Source organism: Acinonyx jubatus, chromosome A2 (assembly GCF_027475565.1).
Source record: "Acinonyx jubatus isolate Ajub_Pintada_27869175 chromosome A2, VMU_Ajub_asm_v1.0, whole genome shotgun sequence".
Lineage (NCBI taxonomy): Eukaryota > Metazoa > Chordata > Mammalia > Carnivora > Felidae > Acinonyx > Acinonyx jubatus.
In genome coordinates this window covers 17,783,735-17,803,244 of record NC_069383.1, presented here as the reverse complement: position 1 = coordinate 17,803,244, position 19,510 = coordinate 17,783,735, and the positions used below count along the sequence as shown (strand labels likewise).

Here is a 19,510-nt window from a genome sequence, read left to right as displayed (position 1 = left end):
AGAGAGAGAGACAGGGAGAATGAGAATCCCAAGCAGGCTCTATGCTGTCAGTGCAGAGTCCAATGTGGTGCCCAATCCCATGAATTGTGAGATCATGACCTGACCCGAGATCAAGAGTCAGACATTTAACCGACTGAGCCACCCAGGTGCCCCGAGCAGCACATCATCCTTGAGCACACCTCAGGTGGGGATGCTAACTCCATTTCTGATGGCATGTTCTTGCTTCATCTATGTTATGCCTTCAATCCAGTCTTACAGAGTTGGGGGTCATTCTGTCTCTTTCAGGAGACTTTGTCTCTATCGTGGTCCTTCTTGCAAAGACCTTATGATTTAACAAGACAATTTCATATCCCCTGGAAACATTTTGTCATCCCATGTGCTGTCAGACAAAAAACTGACATGGCATCCTCAAACACAAAGACCAGCCCATTGATCATTGATTTTTAAACTGGCCAAGACTTAGTTCAGAATTTCTTCTTCCTCTTACAGATTGTAGAACTTTGTCAGTAAGTGAAGAAATCTGACTTAACCTAATGTCTTTGATTAGTGAACTTCATGTCATCAGAGACCATTCTTTTCAAGTTCTGAATGAAATGAAGTTATTTCTCTTCATTGTTTCCAAGCCAGAAGAATTCTGGGAAGCCATCTGAGTATGATGGCTAATTTTATGTATTAATTTGACTGGCCTTGGGATGCCCAGGTTAAACATTATTTCTGGTGTGCTTGTGAGGGTTTTTCCAGATGAGATTAGTGTTTGAATACATGAACTTGGTAAATAGATTAATAGATTGCCCTCCTCAAATATGGTGGTCATCACCCAATCCATTGAAGACAAAGAAAAAGTGGAGGAAGGAGGAATTCACACTTTTTTTTAAATTTGCTTTACCTCTTGTGTTGGGACATCTCTCCTATTTTCTCTTGCGTTTGACTGGGATTTACACTTTTGGCTCCCCTGGTTCTCAGGCCTTTGACTTGGTAATTTATACCATCACCTTTCATGGGTTTCCAGCTTACGGATGGCAGGTTGTAGGACTTCTTAGGCACCATAATTGTGGGCATGTGTGTGTGTAGCTCCTATTGGTTCTATTTCTTTGGAGAATCCTGACTAATAGACTCAAAGTTGGAAAACTTCTGCAAATTGCATTGGGAATTCCAGATTGTGGAGATAAGTCTCAGGGGGCTCAGAACATAGACTTCTTACAGAAGTACAAGAAGGCCAGGCTCCTCTGTGTTTTATTGGGCTCTGCTTTGACAATTGTCTAAGACGGTCCTACTTCCTTCCTTGATGAAGACTTGGGGCACCCCGCTAGGAAAATCAACGACTCTTGACTTGGAAAAAAAACCCAAGATTTTGTGACAAACACTTTCTCCAATCTTAGGAGGCTTTATCCTACAACCCAGATAATGGACATACTTCGGATACATACTGAAAAAAAATCTAGTACAGGGTATAAAAATGAGCTCCCCTAGTCATTGAGTACTTTGTTTTTAGCCATTTGGTGCATTTATCCAACACCAACTCATAAGTTCTTTGGAGAGATGAAAATAGTATTCCTGACCATGAAGAATATGTAATCTATTTAAGGACATCGAGCACAAGACCAAGACAGATAAAGCTTTGGTTTAGACTTAGCATATCTGGATCCAAAGCACTGCCTCAACACCACTTACTAGCTGGGCAACCTTGGGTCAGTGTTGTAAGTTCTCTAAGTCTCTGACTCCTCACGATTCATTCATTAAATATTTTCTTGAGCCACTGCTATGTTCTAGGCACAGTGTTAGAAGCTAGAGCTATATCTTTGAAACTGATATGCACATACCCTGCCCTCAAAAAGTGCTGAATCTACAAATATTTGTAAGCTAAGGTTATGGTGGAAGATGTTTAGGGGGCTATGGGAGCACCTAGAAGGGGTTTAGTTCCAGATACCTCTAGTTGACTGAATATGCCTTGCTCCTTTCCAGCTCAGAGCCTTCTATGATGTGGTTCCTGTGCCTGGAATATTCTCCGAGCCTAGTCACCCTAATCGACTTCTATTTATCCTTCAGATCCTGTGAAGAATTTTTTTTTTTTTTTGGACCATAGTTCTGATAGCTCTGGTCACAGTTTATAATTGTATGTAATATTTTGAGATAAGGGAATACCATCCCACTCATCCTGTTGGATGATTGTGGTCTGGTAAAGATGAGCTTGGATTTAGGAGCTGGGATGATGCTCCAGAAGAGGAAAGGCATGGTGGGAGGGGAGAGTCTGGTTTTTCTGGGAAAGTAGAAGTAGGAATGAATGGAGACCTCTTGGCAGGGGGTATTAAGAAATTAACAGGGGCCAGATCTCGAAGCTGCTGGCAAGCCATGTAATGGAATGGGAACTTTATCTTGAGAGCAATGAAACCATTATAGGTTTACAGGTAGGGGAGTGGTATTACCTGATTGGTCTCCTTCAGCTAGCACATGGCAAACAGATTGGAGAGCATGGAAGCAAGATCAGAGGGAAGAAGACCAGCTAAGAGACCATTGTGATCTGGGCTTTCCTTAGGCTGCCCAGATGTGATTTTTCTTAGGCCTTCTTGGTTTTTGAAGAGTGGATACCTGACAAGTACCCTGTGTCTTTTTACCTTTTAGGCAAACCTGAATTTCTGTCTGGGTGTTCTCTTTGGTTCAGTAAGTTTTATTTCAGTTTAGGCCCAAGTTTTCTGGGGGAGGAAATTAGTCAGCCTATATTAATATATTTATGGTTTAGTACCATAATATGTTCTCAGCACCGAGTGAAAAGCCAGAAAACAGGTCAAGAAAATAGGGTCCCTGGAAGCATAGCTATCTGACCCTGAATTCAATGGCCGCTTGAGAAAGGCAGAGAGTTGATAATGGTTGGAGCTTGTATGGAAATGTACAAGTCTGCTGACATTTCTTGTGTTGGTTGTCATCATCTCAACCATTTCCCCACATGCACAGATGTCTGGGCTTTTTATCCCTAGATGGGTGACCGCCAAGTCTTGCTTAGCTCATACAGTCCTAACTTTTACTGCAGAGGCTGTAGTTCCTGTAGTGACCACAGTATGGCGCCTGTGCGAAAATGCAGGCTGTCCGCCAGGCAGCCATCCCCTCAGGGGATCAGATAGGCATCCAGTCTCTGCTACAGCCTGGGCCTGCTGTGTGTGTGTGGGGGGGGGGAACTGTGGGGATGGGCAGCAGTGCAGGAGCCACAGTGGGGTGGTTGGGCTTCTGGTAGGCTGGTGAGCTGGCAGGTGCCAGGTGACCCCCCCCTCCCCCCAACCTGGTCCCCCGACCCCAGTGGACAACTAGTGTTCCAGGTAGCCAGAGCCACAGAGGTGGTGGTATGGGAAGCACTAGGGAGACTCAGAACAATTATTTGCAAAAGGATGTCCTTTATCCTTCCCTCATTTTTGGCCTTCCATTTCCAAGCTGTTTCTGAATAGATTCTTTAACTGGACTTCAAAATGCATGCACCAGAGGGGGGGCATCTCCCTTCCTGTTCCCATATCCTTGGAGATTTTCTATTTATGCAAAATACAAGGACAAGGAACTGAACAGTGCCTTCAACTGACACAATTGGTGAAGAAAATGTTACTAAACCAATTATTGTAATCGATTAGACCCCACATTCTCATAATCATGCCCCAAATTACTGGACCAGGCCACATAGGACTCCTATATGATCCAAGTCCCCAAAGCCCAACAACCTGCTCTTTCCTTTCCAAGCCTCCAATGCTGGGCACTAAAGCCTCTTCTCCATCCACCCCTCGATGAACTTGTCAGGGACCAGTGGTGTCTTTGTTGGGATCACCTGTAGGATTCATTCCAGCTGGGTACTCCCTGAGCTTAGAGCTCCATCCATTTCCAGTGCAGTTTGATGTGATTGAACCCCCATTCATCTTGTCTGATGGGGAGCAGTGATGATGGTGTCAGGCAAGAGGCTGATGTTTTCACTGGTGCCTTTGACTGGCACAGATATAGATGGCCAGATGGGCTACATTCATCATGTATGTCCTTGTTCCTATTTTCCCCAACACTGACCAAGCTGGACAGTGCTATTGTTAGAACACCAACCCAACAATGTCAAGGTCATGCAGTTTTTATTATGGCCAGTTGTAATTAGTTGCAATTAGAAGAAAACCCTCCAGGGACACTTGGATGGCTCAGTCTGTTAAGTGTCCCCTTTGGCTCAGGTCATGATCTTGTGGTTTGTGAGTTTAAGCCCCGTGTTGGACTCTGTGCTGACAGCTTGGAGCCTGGAGCCTGCTTTGGATTCTGTGTCTCTCTCCCTCTCTGCCCCTCCACCACTCGCGTTCTGTCTCTCCCTCTCTTTCCAAAATAAATAAACATTAAAAAAAAAAAAAGAAAACCCCCCATCCTGTGGACACAGATTTACTATAACATTACAAATGTACCCTGGTCTCAAAAGAGATGAGAATAGAAAGAAGGATGTTTTCCTTCATGTTTTCCTTCATGATGGTGGAATCCATCATGAATTCCTAGAAAAACATCCTGGAAAGTATGTTCTTTGGGGATCATTTTCCATAGTCTGGTTGGCACTCCACAGCAGAGAGAGAATGTGGGCTGCTAGAAAGGAGGGGAGCAAAATACTTTAACCATGTTTATTGTGATCTCCTACTTTTACTTTTTTTTTCTTCTTTCCTGGTCCAGGGATTGCAAACTGGAGCACTGGGTCCTACAGGTAGAACACAGAAACCTCCTTTCTGCTTGAGAAGGAGGTGACAAAATGGCAGAGGCACAGGAAGGTGCCTGGAGGGCCAGGAGACCTTCACTTGTAAGCCCGGAGCCACTGAGCCAGAGGCCTGCCTTGGGCATTGTTGTCTGTTCGTTTTGTCTCTTTCTAAAATCTTCTCCTGTGCCAGTAGGGAGGAGGAAGTCCTCTTAGCCTCAGTTTTCCTCCGGAAAGACGAGGTTGGGGGGGAGTTGGCCAGGGAAAGCAATGCATCTGAAAATTTCCAGGTGACCCATGTTTACCTTTGTAACCTCCTGTCTCTTGTAATCTTGTCAATGGTAATGATGTATATGAAGAACGATTCTGTGGTTCAACCGAAGCAGTTGAGTGATAATTGCAGAGAAAGATGGGGAAGGCTCTTCCCACATACTGTATTTCTTGCTGGCATTCCCTATGCTAATCTAGGCTCCAGATGACAAAGCAGGAAGCGGAGCACAGGAGGGGATGGAGGGAGGAGTTGGTGAACCCAAGGCCTGGGCCCCTCCCTCCATGATGGGCAATGGGATTGGACTGTCACAGGGTCGGCTGACTCCCAGGAGATGCCCGCCGTCAGGGTGGTTACAGGATGAAGAGGGTGGTTATGCAAATAGCTCTCTGCTCACAAGATGGGGTGCCAGGTCTGCAGGCAGCCTTCTGAAACAAAGCCACGATGGAAAGTTCCTTCTGGTGTCAGATCAAAATGTATTCTGCTGCAGCGTAAGAGGGATGAAGATAGACCAAATGGAGCAAGTATAAAATTATTTAACCTTTTTTAGGTTAATCTCTCCATCTCTGTGTGACTGCAGTTCATTAAAAATTCATTATTCTTGAAACACCAACTCACAGTTCTCTGTAATAATGTATATCCCTGAGATTAGCTTCTTGTCACTGCCAGATACAGAATTTATTAAATGTCCAAGGGAGGTAGGAGCCTGTACGTTGGGCTGGGAAGTCAGGGTGCCCTCTACAGTCTTGTTGGATGGAGGGGACCACATGTCCCATAATGGCAGGGTGCTTTACATGCAATATAACAAATGTTAAAAGGTTATAGATGATGAGTGGACATGGCCACAAAGCAGGCTGGGATATGAAGAAGTGGGGTCAGCGGGGCACACAGCAGGGAGGCATCCAGAGGTATGTGAGTCTTGGGCTAGGGGTTCGCCCATAGCAGTCATATACAAGATGGCGCTCACAGAGCTTTTCCATTAGTATTGCCTAGGACAGGTGATGAGTGGATGGTTAAGCACCTGGATCAGAATCTCCATTGGTGGGCATAGAACTTTTAATTTTTAACCATCTCCCAGGTATTCTTGTGCCCCTGGAGTTTGAGAGCTTCTGAAGTGTAGGGTGCTTGGTGTGGTACAGCAGGTGCGGCTGTCTGTCCACGGGCTGCATGGAGGATGAGCATGATTATCAGGCAGCCATAGCAGTGGGTGGCGCTTGTGGACTCTAGAGGACGTGTCCAATTAAAAAGCCCCCAAGCCCTGACTGGGGATACAGGGTCTATTCCATTCCCCCTAATGAGCAGACCAGATATCAGAACCTCAGTGCTGTTAGGGGAACCCAGGTGTGTGGCAAGGATTGGTAGCAGGTTATGACCCGGTAGGTGTGAGGAGGTTCAGGCCTTCCTGGGGTAGGCAGGAAGTTCTAGATTCATATCCTGTGGGCCTGTGGCTCAGCATCTCCTTCCTGCTTTAGTCTGGACTGGCTCCCAACTGGGTGAGGCCGAGCCTGCTAGCGAAGGCCACTGGTGGTAGGCCGTGAGGGTGGGGGAAGCCAGATATCAGCAAGACAGGGGAGACCTAGGAACCGAAGACTAGAGGTTTTGGAGGAAAAGCTTTGCAGTGGAGCACTTTTCAAGTTCCCAGACAAACCCACAGAAAAAAAGCAGGAAGACTTGTCAATATTGTGACCAAAAATAATATGGTTACAGAACATGATACTCTTTCTTGGGCTTGCTTGAGTGGAAAAAGGAGTCTGTAAGCATAGAATCTCTGAGCAGACCTGAAGGGATCCAGGAAAACCTTGACTTGGCGAGACTTGTCAACAGGAATGGGGTCACATCACACAAAGGGGAGGCCCAGTGGGCTGCCTCTTCTGATCCTGGCAGGGAAGGCATCTCTCAGTTCTTAGTTCATTCCTCACCTGCAGTCTGGGCTGGCTTGAAAGTTTATTTATTTATTTTTAGTAATCTCTACAACCCAATGTGGAGCTCAAACTCAAGACCCCGAGATGAAGGGTCACATGCTCTTCCTACTGAGCCAGCCAGGGGTTGGCTTTAAGGAAAGATGCTCCATTTCAGAGTGGCTCATCTCATTTTAAATCAAAACCCAAGGCTGTTTCTTGTGTAAACTTCTTTTGGCTAAGCTGTGCCGTTTTGGCTAATCCCCCAGTGAAATTCCTACAGCTAGCCTGTCTGGTTGTAGAGAGTATTTGACATTCAGGGTTCTGGTGTAAGAGACCAAATCCTTTCTCCCCTAAAAGCCGGGACTCTGTTACCCACAGCCTCTTGTTTGTTTTGTCTTTTCAAATAATTCCTGACTCAGAATAAAGGGTGAGTTTTATGGGACAAAACAATGTCTGAGAAAAACTTCTTTTTTTTTTTTTTTTTAAATAATTTACTGTCAAGTTAGTTAACCTACAGTGTATACAGTGTGTTTTTGGTTTCGGCGGTAGATTCCCGTGGTTCATCGGTTGCATACGACACCCAGTGCTCATCCCAACAAGTGCCCTCCTCAATGCCCATCACCCATTTTCCCCTCCCCCACCCCCCATCAACCCTCAGTTTGTTCTCTTTCTTTAAGAGTCTGTTATGGTTTGTCTCCCTTTCTGTTGGTAACTTATTTTTCCTTCCCTCCTGCATGGTTTTCTGTTAAGTTTCTCAAATTCCACATATGAGTGAAAACATACGATATCTGTCTTTTTCTGACTGACTTATTCCACTTAGCATAATACCCTCTAGTTCCATCATGTTGTTGCAAATGGCAAGATTTCATTCTTTTTCAATGCTGAGTAGTATTCCGTTGTATAAAAATACCACATCTTCTTTATCCATTCATCAGTTGATGGACACTTGGGCTCTTTCCAGAATTTGGCTATTACTGATAATGCTGTTATAAACATTGGGGTACACGTGCCTCTTCGAATCAGCATTTTTGTATCCTTTGGATAAATCCCTAGTAGTGCTATTGCTGGGTTGTAGTATCATTCTATTTTTAATTTTTTGAGGAACCTCCACACTGTTTTCCAGAGTGGCTGCACCAGTTTGCATTCCCACCAACAGTGAAAGAGGGTTCCCCTTTCTCTACATACTCGCCAAACATCTGTTGTTTCCTGAGTTGTTAATTTTAGCCACTCTGACAGACATGAGATAGTATCTCAATGTGGTTTTGATTTGTATTTCCCTGATGATGAGCGATGTTGAGCATCTTTTAATGTGTCAGTTAGCCATCTGGATGTCTTTGGAAAAGCATCTATTCATGTCTTTTGCCAAACTCAACACCCGAAAAACAAATAATCCAGTGAAAAACCCCACTCTTGTATTGCTTACAAAGCATCTGCAGGCACTTCCCTGAGGGTAAAACTTCACCTTCAATTGTACCCAGCACATCTTAGAAACGGCGAACTTAGGATCCAGCCACCCCACCCCTTATAAGTCATCATCCAGCCCGCATCCTCTGAAGCGGGAGCACAGGGAACCAGCAGGACTTTATATTGGCTCCTTTTTATGCTTCAAGTCTGACTCTGCGAAACATAATTTCTTAGGGTGCTAAGTCTCTGAACTTGATTGTTACTGGATTTAAAAAAAAAAACTTACCCTGCCTCCCACTCTTTTATAACCTGGAGATCTTGATCTTAAGTGTCTTCTGTTTCTGGGTCATTTGATGGGGGAGATGCGGGGGAGGCCAGCAGGTCCCTCTCAACTACAAGTCCAGCTTTCCACATCTCCTGCCCCTGTCCTGTTTCTCAACTCCGGGAGATCCCCAGTTTCTCTTGAATGCTGAGAAAAAAAGGGGGTGCTGTAGGTAGCACTCCTTGGGACTGTTTCTTTGAGCTGTCAGTTCAATCCATCTGAAACAACCTAAGTCTCTCTCTATCTGTCTCTGTCTGTCTGTCTGTCTGTCTCTCTCTCTCTCTCTCTCTCTCTCACACACACACACACACACACACACACACACACACGTCATTTTTACAGGCAGAGAAGGGGGCCTGAAGAGGTGAGGGGGCTGGTTCTGAGGTTTTGGAGGAGGGGATGATACCTGGGGGGATCTGACCCAGCTGACCCACCTGGAGGGGCAGTGGGACTCAGTGAAGGGCAATGAAATCATTACCCATCAAAGAGGAGCATTTGGTTCTGAGGCTCCTCTGGGAACACTCAGGAAATAATGATGCCAATAATTTCTCTACCTGGCCTTCTTTCCAGCCGGACACCTCGAATTATCACGACATTCATGTTGTTCTTTACAATAAGATGAGCACCTTTCCCCTCTTAATCTTTTATTCTTCAAGTATTATCTGAATATATTATCACTGGGTAAAGTTCAGAGAACACAAAATTCTTTTGTTTTAGTCCAGACTCCCCAGAAAAATGAGACCTGGGCAAAGCTTCCCGTGCTCATACTTGAGGAGGGGGCAGGAATCCCAGGGGTGCAAGATTGAGAGAAACAAGGGCAGGAGGCCAGGAAGGAGGAAGGTAAACACAAGGCAGGAGTTACCAACTTGGCCAAGAAAATAAGAAAACTCAGATGATTTTGGTCACATTGGACATCATCAAGGTAACAGTTCCATCTAAGGTGTGTTCTCTCCTATCCTTCAGTGGTTGAAGTTTATACCCAGGTTGTATTATCCAGTTCCTTGGGCAGCTGCTGGGGACACCAGAACCTCTGTGGGCTCAGCGAAGTCCCATACTTTCCACCTTGGCAGGAGCCAAAGGCTGACTCTTGCTTGTATGGGAAACTGAGATAATCGTCGTCACATTTGCCTTCCCTCCCCAGATATAACTACTCATAAGAGCTTGGTGTGCCTTATTCCAGACCCCTTCTAGGCAGACGTACACATATCCATATGGATTTTAAAAGCATGGACCAGATAATTTAGTATGTGTTGTTTTGCGATTTCCTTCTTTTCTCTTAATATACCTTGTAGATTTTTCTATGTTTGTACATTCTTTGAAATCCCTCTGTGGCATTATTTAGTAGCGAAGTACTATAATTTATTCTCCTCTTGATGGTCCTTTAGATTTTCCCAACTTTGACTCTTTATAGTCAGTGAACATGATTCGTTGTGTTTGTGTGAGGCATTTTCTATAATATTTACCTTGAAGTTGTACTTTTGGATCAAAGGAAGCATTTCCCCACATGTTATCTCATTTTATGATCAAGAACCCTGAAAGGTGAATGGTAGTGTAGACAGAGTCTTTGGATGGAAGGGGGAAATCCATCTATTATATAATACGCTAGTTGAGTTATAATACCACCTCATTTAATTCCAACAATCTTCTGTGTTCTTCAGATCGGGAAGCTAAAGTTCAGAGAGAGAAATGTCACACAGCTATTTTGTAACAGAGTAGGGACTTAAACCCATGTCTTTTGATCCAATACCACAGGCTCTTTGCTCTGTGCTGGTGTTGCCTCAATCTCTTGCTCATTTGCTCATTTCATTCATTAAATTGAGTTTATGGAGCTTCTGAATGAGCCTGTGTACCAGAGTTTAAGAGATAGTTTTTAAATTTTTTTTAAAGTTTATTTATTTTGAGGGAGAGAGAGAGAGAGCATGGGGAAAGGGCAGAGACAAAAGATAGAGAGGGAATCCTAAGCAGGCCCTACACTGTCAACATGGAGCCGGAAGCAGGGCTCAAACCCACGAACTGCGAGATCATGACCTGAGCGGAAGTCGGATGCCCAATTGACTGGGTCACCCAGGTGCCCCTAAGAACTAGTTTTAAATGGCCACCCAGAAAAGTCAAATAATTCTCACCTTGTTAGAATCCTTGGCTAAGTGTCTTATGATATCACTGATTTAGTTTCTGGAGGAATTTAAAAATGGAGGTCAATTGGTTACAACATGAAACTAATGAGGCCAAGAGATCTCAAACTAGATCCTCAACAGATAGGGGCAAGGACAGTTACATTTCCTGGTCACAGACTGTACCCTGAACCTTGACTATAATTGTTCCTCACACATTTATCATTGGTCATGAGGAGGAGAGCACGAGAGAGTGCACAGCTCTGCAGAGTGGTTCTCAGCGTACGGTTTGTAGCCCAGCATTTCATGGCTACATATTGGACACAGAAAATCTCAGGTCCCACCTTAGATCTACTGGATCAGGAACTGTGGGGGTGGGTTTAGGAAACCTGTGTTTTAACAAGTCCTTCAGTGGTTCCAATGCTTACTGAGCCTTCAAAGCTCATCTCGCTTACAAGAAGAAAACAAAGAAAGATTGAGCTAACGTTGGGTAAGGAGCAGCAGAAGGTGTCAGGGCACACCATTTTCTTGACTCTTTGTCCCATAAGATCTTCAAACCTGGGCCACAGTCTCTCCTATCTCTGCCTTAGGACCAGGGTCACCAGAGGGACACCGCAGGTTAGGGTGTGTCTTCGTAATGATCTTACCTTCAGGACTTCACCCTTTGGCTGCCTTAGCCTCAGAGGTTTGCTCTTGACCCTGGAAATCCCCCGCCTTCTTGAGCCTGCGTTTGAGCCCACGGCCTGCAGTCCGCTCGCTGGTGTTGGCTGTAGTTCATTGGCTGGTGTTAGAAAAGCTTGTCTCTGTTTCCTTGCCTGCTGGATCAGCTGAGGCCTGCTAAGGTCTCGGACAGTTATTTCTATATACAAAGGATGACCTTTGCTTATTAATGTTACACCATGGACTATAAATCCCAACTCTGCAAATGGACACATTGAAACCAACTGTCATTGCTATGATGTAAGAAAACCTGAATTGAAAAACCGTGTTTTGGCCGGCCTTCCCTGCCAAGAAAACTCTTTCCATCTCGCACCCAACGCGTCTGCCTCTAGTAAACTAGGACCATCATCAAGACTTCAGAAGACGTAAGTGGAGATCCCACCCAGCAGCCTGCAGGTGTTTGCAGTGTGAGGAAGAAAAACTGATCTCTTCCAGATTTTTCCCCCTTTGGTGTATCTTGTAGATTGTATTTGTCCCTCCCACCCACCCAAATTCACACATGAAGTCCTAAACCCCAGGACCATGTGGCTGTATTTGCAGATAGGGTTTTTACAGAAGTGATGACGTTAAAATGAGGTCATTGGGAGGGACCCTAAGGCAATGACAATTAACCATTATAAAAGGGGAAGGTTTGGACAGGGACGGGTAAGCAGGGAGACGACCATGCAAGCATGAAGGCAGGGATCAGGACCATGCGGCCATAAGCCAAGGGACCCCAAAGATCGCCAGCAAACCACCAGCAGGTAGGGGACAAGTTCTCCCTCACAGCTCAGAACACGCCAGCCCTGCTGATGCTCGCTCGCAGACTTCTGGCCTCCAGATCGGAGGGACCATGAACTTCCACTCTTTGCATCCTCCAGTTTCTGGAGCTTTCGCAGCAGCCCTGGCAAATGAACACAACATGTCTGTCATCCTCACTTCTTCTAAATGCCCTCGCACCTCTCCAGGCTCCTCAGCTCTTCTGCGGGTCCCTGCGAACAACTGGTCTCCCCGCCTCCAGACTCCCTCCTCTCCAGCCCATTCGGCAAATGTGCGCCAGGGCAGGTGTCGCTGACTGGTTTCCATTGCGGCCTGCCCCCTATTTCTTACTGTCTCAAGTGGGAATTCCGAGGCCCTAACCTGCTCCCCCAAAGTGCCCTTTCCCCCACTGCCCCCTGACAAGACCCCCACTCCCTTCGGACAGGTTTTCTCACTACCCCACGGACACACGCGCTCATGTTCACCAGTGGCCTCCCGCCGCTGTTGTCCTCACCGGCAACGCCTCCTTGCCAAATTCTTGGGAAGCACCTGCCATCATGCCACCCGCTCAGGGCCCTCTCGAACTTTGCTGTGTATTAGAACCACTTTGGAAGATCTTAAAAATCTCCCCAGCGCACAGGCCATTCTCTAGGTGAGCTCTACAAGGGTGTCTTGGCACGGGATCCATGCCTCAGAATTGTTTCACGCTCCCCGTGACTCACTGGTGAGTCAGATTTGTCCGTGAGTCACCTCATCTTCTGTACCACGCTAAGCACTTGTCCAACTTGAAGTGCAAGTCAGTGAGGCATCTTCGAGGCCCCCGTTCTGCATTTCTGGCAAGCTCCCACGTGGAGCCGATGCTGCTGGTCTGGGCACCACACTCGGCCTAGCAGAGCTCTGTATACCTTCTTTCACAGTGTTTATACTCGGCATGGCCCATAAAAGGTGTGAGATGGCTTATGGGAAATAGGTAGACGAAAATTAGCAGTTACTTTGCTCTCCCTCATCCTCGCAAGACACACTTACAGGGTGCCCTCTCCGGGGCAGCTGTGGACACAGCACCCCTGCCCCCGGGACTAAACACTGTGGGGCCCGGGCCATGAGGGGCCCTTTGCTCCTGAGACCTGAGGTCTGGGGGAGATTTGGGCCGTAGGACCACTTCTGTGGTTTTGCGTTCTCTCTTGTTTGGTCTGGGGTGTCCTCTTGGCTTAGGCAAAGTCTCTAATTCTAGAGGCAGTGCAGTGAAGATTGAAAGCACCTGGGTGACCTTGGCCAGGGCTGCCGTGACGCGTGATTCCTGGGGCCATCGTTAGCAGGGACTCTAATGTGGCTCCCCACCCCCGCCCGGAGTTGTCAAGGCAGAGCCCGTGGCCAGGACTTGTTACCTTAGATTCTTGGCCTTGCGGCTTCCTGATCTATGAAATGTGGGTAACGTTCTTTCCCTTCCAGGGCTGCCGAGGTGATGAAATGAGATCAGGCGTGTAAAGCCAGTAGCCCTGGAATCTGATGCGTACCCGTCAGTGGATGGGTACCACTGTTACCTCCATAATCCTCCCCATCCATGTCTCATTTCTAGGTTTAGGGAGGGGCACTGGTGCCTATGAAGGTTGCTCAGGACCAGCTCTGGGGAGAGAAGCAGAGACGATGTGCAGGTTTCTTGCTCGGCTGGCAAGTACGAGAGCAGAATAGGAATCGGGCATTTCCCGCAGCTGCTTGTTTGGTTTCCCTTCGACTCGCGGTGACGGGATGACCTCTGTGGGTCCTCTGGAACTGTTTGGCCTGTCGTGGGCCTCCTTCTGCACTAAAACATACAAAAATTCATATCTTGGGATTGCATTGGTCTAAAGGTGAACGCGATCCAGATTGGATTCTATTCACCTCTTCTGTTCTTAAAAGAAATTAAAACGTGTCCACGGGCCCCTAACCTTCTGAGCATGACTGGGGACAGGGGACAGGAAGGCCAAGAGCTCCAACGTAAGGTATTACTTTACATGTAAAGATCTATCTTCCTTAACTAGGTCACAACTGTCTCTAGCGTAGGGATTTCCCTTTTTGAATTTCCTCATTTCATGGAGCTCCGGGGGGTGAGCACTAGGGCTAGTTTGCTTATTTTAACACATTGCAACATTTGCGTTATTGCCATTTGTTACCAGGCTCCTTCCCGAGCCTTGGGAACCTGTTTCTCTCTGGCTTCCACGGCCACCAGCAGACTCAGTCCTCTCAATGCCTTTCTGTGGCACAGCCTTCATGTAGGCCCCTGCAACCACCCCACAATGTGTTCCCTGTGAGCCCTAGTTGTCAAGCCCTTGCAGGCAAAACCCAGTGGTACTTGTCGGATCCCAGAGTCCCTCTGTCCACTCTTCCGGGGGGACTTGTCATTGGAAGGTGCCTCTGGGCCTGGCCTGATGGGGAAGCTGGGTAGCCTGACAGCTAGGGGTCAGTTTTCCTTCAGGGAGGCCCAGCCAAGGGTGTATTCACATAGCCTGTCACGCTGACACCACAGCAGTGACAGGACAATGACAGTGGAGCTAGAGACAGATCGCAGAGGCTGAACGGCAACATCTCTGAGCAGATGGCAGCTCACTGCTCCTCCTGTAGGCTTGTTTTAATATGTAACTTCTTAAAAAAAATTTTTTTTAATGTTTATCCGTTTACTTTTGAGAGAGAGAGAGAGAGAGAGCACAAGCAGGGGAGGGACAGAGAGAGAGAGAGAAAGAGACACAGAATCCGAAGCAAGCTCCAGGCTCTGAGCTGTCAGCACGGAGCCAGACGCGGGGCTCGAACCCATGAACCGTGAGGTCATGACCTGAGCTGAAGTCGGATGCTTAACTGACTGAGCCACACAGGCGCCCCAGGCCTATTTTTAAAGGAGGTTCAAAGCCTGGTGAGACCGAGACCAAAGAAATAACGACTCAAGAACAGGGCAAATGGAAACTACCTGCTGATTTTACAAATACTGTCTGAATCCTGGCACAGAGAGGTGGAGGCAAGAGTGTTTCCAACACAGGAGGAAGCCTATCTGTGGCCCCCCAGATGTGAAGGGAGAATAGGGTTTAGGCGGTTGGGATGATGAAGAGTCAGGTCACAAAGGTTCTTGAAAGGTATGGGAAGAAATTACATCTTAGGCTTAGGCCAATAGGAAGCCACTGAGGATTTCGAGCAGGAAAGCAAGGAGCCTGCCTTACCTGGGAGCAGGGCTGGTGGCACAGAGACTGTGCAAGGGTATTTCAGCATTCCAGAATAGTTCCCCTGCAGGAACGAGAGCTTCAGCAGCAGCAGGCTAAGCTATGTCAGATGGCAGAGACTGTTGAAGATGTGGCTTGGGGTTGGTAGAAGTGATGACTTTAGACTGGAAATATTGAGGGGCCTGTGGGACCTCCCAGTGGCCTTGCACATGTGGGGTAGAGGGAGGAATTTGGGAAGCATGAGAAAATAGATGGTAACTGATGAAGCACAGGAGTGGTTGAGGTCCCCTTGCTAGACGATAAGGAAGTGGGAGAGAGGTGTGTTAGGCTGGAACTCCCTGCAGAGCGGTGTCTCAGGCATTGGCCAAACAAGACCAACTCTTGAGGGAAACTGGAAAGGAGAGTCCAAGAGATGAGGGTCAACTAGGGCAACACAGGGTCACGGAAGGCAAGGGAAGTGATGACTTAAAGGAACAGGTCCTCAGGAGTGTCAAATGTTAGAGAATTCATAGACGAACTTGAACTTAAACATAACTCTCAGAATTAGTGAGCAAGAGACCCCTGGTTTCTACTTTTGGGAATTTGTTTTGTTGCAGTCCACAAACATTCCCTACATATCTGCTTATTCACATAAGGCACTGTTCTTGGCCTGAAGCTTAGAGTCTAATAGGAGAGGCAAGCAACAGACAAATAAACCAATAAATGGACAAGTTTTTTTCAGTAGTGAGAGCTATAAAAAGAGTGATGTGACATTGGGCAACTGGTGATGGGGACAGGAAAGGACTTTTTTTTTTTGAGAGCAGGCAAGAACACACACATAAGTGGGGGAGAGCAGCAAAAGGGGTGGGGGGGGGAGAGAGAGAGTGAGTCTAAGAGAGAGAGAATCCCAAGCAGGCTCCATACTTACAGCAGAGCCCACAGGGCTAAATCCCACCACCCTGGAATCATGGCCTAAGCAGAAATCTAGAGTGAGGTGCTTAACCAACTGAGCCACCCTAGAACCCCTGAAAAGGCCTTTCTGAGGAGGTGACATTTGTTTGGAGTCCTGAATGATAAGAAAGAAACATTTGCATAAAGATCTAGAAGGCAGACTGTTTCAGGTCAAGGGAACAGCTTGTGCAAAGGTCCTAAATCACTGGTTCTCAATCAGGGATAATTGTGTGCTCCAGGGGACACTTGGCAATGTCTGGAGACATTTTTGGTTGCCACAAATCAGAAGGGATGGGGAGTACTCCGGACTTAAGGGGATAGAGGCCAGGGGTGCTGGTAAACACCGCTCGCTGGTCCCCAATGTCACTAGTGTTGAGCAAGAAACCCTGTCTCAAAGCAGGAACAACCTGGTCCATTTAAAGAGCAGAAAAGAGGTCAGTGTCTGGGGTGGGTGGTGGCACATGAGTTAGAGAGGTAGGCAGGGGCAGATGACAGAGACCTTCCAGAGCTTGCTAAGAAGTTTGTATTTTACTTTCCAATGCAATGGGAAACCATTAGAAGACTGTAAGCAGGGATGTGAGTTAATCTGATTTACATTCTAAAATGACACTCTGACTGCTATACAGAGACTGGAATGCAGTGGGCAAGAGCGAGAACAGAGGGGCTGTCACATTCCTCCAGGTGGGGAGGAGAAATGGGGACAGGTGGACAATGAGGTAGAGCTGGTGAGATTTTTCTGACGGACTGGGGTTGAGGGTTGAGAGAAAGTAAGGCTGAAAAATAACTTCCAAGATTTTGGTTTGAGCAATAGAATGGTGGAGATACAGCTCACTGTGATACAAAGGCAGGGCAAGATTTATATACAGAGGTTCTAAAGAGTTTGAAATGCATACTAAGGAGAATGTTAGGTGATGGCTTAGGGCTTAGCATTCATCATGGTTATAACACAACTGTTTTAAGTAGCGGTAAACATCCTAATTATCCAATTCTAGGAGATTAAACACGTTCTGGAACCAGTATAAAGCAATATTACAGAAAAAATCTATGAACATGGAAATACGATCACAATGCAATAAGTGAAAAAAATGATAGCAAAATATGCAGAGTTATGAAACTGTAGGATTCTTATTTCACTGTTTATACCAAAACATCTACTCCATGAAATAACAATTTAGTATAGAAGTATACTAGTGAAGGTAGTATAGAAGTGAAATTCTAGAAATACTAGAAGAAAAATATGGGTGACTGTTCTTACAACAGAGTAGTGGGACCTTGTGTAACATGACGTTAAAACCGGAAACCAAGAAGAAAAGGTGGATATACTTGACTGTATGAAAAGTTTAACTTCTTATAGGGTGGGAACCCCTAGGCAAAGGCAAAAAGAAGAAGAAGTGGGAAAAATTGTTTGCAGTCAGCACGGTAGAGTTAATATTGCTATTAGCTGAAGAAGTTTTATAAATTGTTAGAAAAGACAACTCAATAGAAAGATGGACAAAGACACGAATTGGTAATTCCAAGAAGAAATAAGACAGCCAGTCAACAGATGAGAAGTGTAATCTCCTTGACTATGAGAAAAAGGCTAATGGAAACAAGTTCGTTTATCTATAAGACTGGCAAAAATGAAAGATCAGTAATACTCATTTTTGAAGAGGGTAAAGGCGAGTAAATTGGGACATAACCTTTTTAGAGTGTAATTTGGCACCATAAAAATTTGAATGTGCTTATTTTTTGACCAAGCGAGTCTACTTTGACTACATAGCCTGCATGAATGATTAGACCGCTCTTCAGAGGTAAAGGTACAAGCCTGTACTATCAGGGATCGTAAATCCTTTAAAATAAATGTTTCTCAACAAGGACATGCTTAAATAAATCGTGGGACACAACATGCAGTAAAACAACATACAACTGTTAGGAGGCAGGAGGTCAGTCTGTAGGACTAGATTTGAAAAATTGCTCATGGCATCGTTAAAGAAGCAAGTTGTAGAATAGTCTGCATGATCTCTCATTTTGTAAAAATAACTGTATAAAATGGGTTATGGTTATGTCTGTTCAGGAAAAGGTCTGAAAGTCATACACAACATTCTTCAGTGTTCTCCAGGGAGTGGGATTTTTAGATGTGATTTTTTCTCTTTATTGTTTATTTTCTTTTTTTATTTCAGAGAGAGAGAGAGCATGCACAAGTGGGGGAGAGGGAGAGAGACAGAGAGAGAGAAAGACAGAGAGAGAGAGAATCTTAAGCAGGCTCCACACTCAGCATGGAGCCCCATGTAAGGCTTGATCCCATGACCTTAGGATCATGACCTGAGCCGAAATCAAGAGTCAGATGCTCAACCGACTGAGTCACCCAGGCACCCCAACTTTATTATTTATTTTGAACATAATGGTATGTGTAAATAAATAAAAAAATAAATACTTGACAGTATAAATTATATATTGGCATATTGGCAGAGGTGGACTTAACATGATTATGAGCGTAAAAGATATTTTCTGTGTCAGAATCATCTGCCCATGGGGTACTTGGCTGCCTCAGTCAGTAGAGTGTACGACTCTTGATCTCAGGGTCATGATTTTGAGCCTCACGTTGGGTGTGGAGGGCACTTAAAAAAATAAATAAAAGTACAGCTTTAAAAAAAATCATCTGCCCAGAATTTCCACCAGTGTCTTTTCATATGTTCCATAATTAGACGATAAATGAATGTCTTACTATTTGGTAAAGCGTTAGATACACATCTCTTTACCGCCCACTGTTTTCTGATATGGAAACGGATATGCCAACTTGCAACAGAGCCCTTTCTTTAATAACAAAAGCCAGTGTTTTCATAAATCTCTGGAAAACACAGAAGCAGCTGGAAGAATAAAACAGTTTTGATTTATGTAAGAGAGGCAAAGATAAAACAGCGAACGGCTAAGTGAAGAAGATGAAACTGTGGACTCTGATTTGACAAGCTCACTATGTAAAAAGACCTGCTTGGGTAAGGATTGTACCCGTGTAAATCAGCTGTTTGCACCTCCCATAATCCTGTTTTTGCTTGTTTGTGCGACTTCTATTTAAACCTGCTACATACTTACAAAAACAAGTATCAAGTTTATACATATACATATATATGTATTTTAAGTAGTACGCATGTCTGCCTATACAGTCAAGTCCATTTAAATCTGCGTTGCTGTAATAATGAAACACTTGAAATAACTCAAATGGTTTGTGTGTGTGTGTGTGTGTGTGTGTGTGTGCATGTGAGTGTGTGTGTCT

General features: G+C 45.5%; 1 long non-coding RNA gene across 1 annotated transcript in view; it reads left to right on the top strand.

Annotated features, from left to right (window-relative positions):
• LOC113604166 (uncharacterized) overlaps positions 1–19,510 on the top strand; it is a 193,053-nt gene that overhangs the window by 87,563 nt on the left and 85,980 nt on the right. The gene's annotated exons all lie outside the window — the stretch shown is intronic.